Raw genomic sequence first — 1864 nt, 5'->3', positions numbered from 1 at the left:
GACTGGATAAGCCACTGGCCTGATCCAACATGGCTCCTGATCTCACCCGGGTTTTGGCCACGGTGTGACAAAAAGTTGAACTGGATAGGCCACTGGCCTGATCCAACAAGGCTTCTCTTACATTCTGGCCCTGCTGGTGGACCTCCTCAGGGGTCATTTCGTAGAAAAAGAGGTGCAGGAGCTCATTAGCATAACATATTAGCATAACGTATTTGCATATGCCACACCCCCTGACATCACCGGAAGTGTGTCAGAAGGCAACACCCACCACTCAGGCTCCACTGGACTGTTTGTACCTGAATAAAACTTGGTCTTAAAGGTGCCACTGAACTGTTTTGGGCTGGGGGGGCTCTGCAAATTATGTGGCTGCTTCTTGTTCTGACTGAGGGCTGCTGGGAGCAGGGGGTGGGGCTTGTTCCATGTGCCCGCCCCCTGGGCTCTTGACTGCTGGAGCTCTGCTCCTGTGTGCTCCTGCAGGAAATGACCCCTGGACCTCCTCATGGCACCTGGGTTTTGGCCACCGTGTTGGATTAGATGGGCCACTGGCCTGATCCAACGTGACTTCTCTTATGTTCTTAACTAGTCACCTAAGCATCCCTCACCAAATCCCAGGACCACACCGGCTGATCCGAATGAAGCTGAAAAGAAGCTGAAAAGAAGTTTCAATCAGCTCTCGACTAGACTGCAGTCCTCTCCAGCAGATTAATGGCCGGCGCTACAGGCCCCCTCTTCTCTCATCTGCTCTGCTGGGTCAGACACAGGCCTGAGCTTTTTGATTCTCATGGCTGGAAAGCCAGGCTGCCTTTCAGCTCGGCGGTGTGACTCAGAAGAAGGATGGTTGCCTCCGCCTGAAATGCACCCCCCCGCCCCCGGCGCAGGGATGTCTGGAAGTAAATCAAATCGACTTAGTGAAATGCCTCTTGGCGAATCAAGCAGACGGCAGCGAAGCGGCAACGTTGGTGGGGTCAGCAAAGATAGAGACGAAGCCCACAGAGTCAGCAAATCCTGGCCCCGCCAAGAAGTGGGCACCACTTTGTGATCGCGGAGTTGCTCAGCAACAGTTATCTGCTGGGACAGTGTGATACACTCTTACCTAATGGAGAGCCAGTGAAGGGGAAGGCCTCTGTAGGAGCTAAAAGAGAGGGCCGGAGTGAACCAGAGTGAACCCAGCTCTGGAAGCCATAATGCTTGCGTCGGCATTTTGGCCACGGCATTTACAGCATAAGTATTATACAGCACAAGACTTGTATTTTTAGCTTTGCGGACAGGGAACGAGCACAGATGTTTCCCTCTGTGTTATCTGTGGTCTAGGGGCTAGACTGCAGGGTTGCCAGGTCCCTACCTTTTGCCGGCAGGGGGGTGGGGAGAAGCTCTTCTCCCGGAATCTTCTAGAAACTCTATGATACCATAGAGCAGGGCTGCCGAACTCATTTGTCATGAGGGCCGGATCTGACATAAATGAGACCTTGCTGGGCTGGGCCGTGTGTGTCATAAAATGTCATGCCAGGTAGCGGAGATATAAACTTTATAAAGGACACAAACACAAAGGGGTTTTTTTGTACTTTAAAATAAAAACATGCTTAAAACATTAGCACTCGTGCAATATTTCGTTTATCTAAGTGTCTGATCACTGACACCTCTTGCTCTGAATCGTTGCATCAAAATGTCTGCGCTGTTGCAATCTTGAGTATGCTGTTCAGGTGTGTATCTGTAAGCTGCTAACCTACGATGACGCAGCAGCAGCAGAACTGGAAGAAGCAGCAGAAGACAGCCAGTTCCACTGCAGGCCTGATAGAAGCCCTCCGGGGGCTTCATCTGGCCCCCGGGCCACAAGTTTGACACCCCTGGTGACACCCCTCCCATA

The sequence above is a fragment of the Gekko japonicus genome, unplaced genomic scaffold (assembly GCF_001447785.1).
Source record: "Gekko japonicus isolate JY-2015 unplaced genomic scaffold, Gekko_japonicus_V1.1 scaffold1824, whole genome shotgun sequence".
NCBI classification, from domain to species: Eukaryota; Metazoa; Chordata; class Lepidosauria; order Squamata; family Gekkonidae; genus Gekko; species Gekko japonicus.
This window is presented reverse-complemented; position numbering follows the sequence as displayed.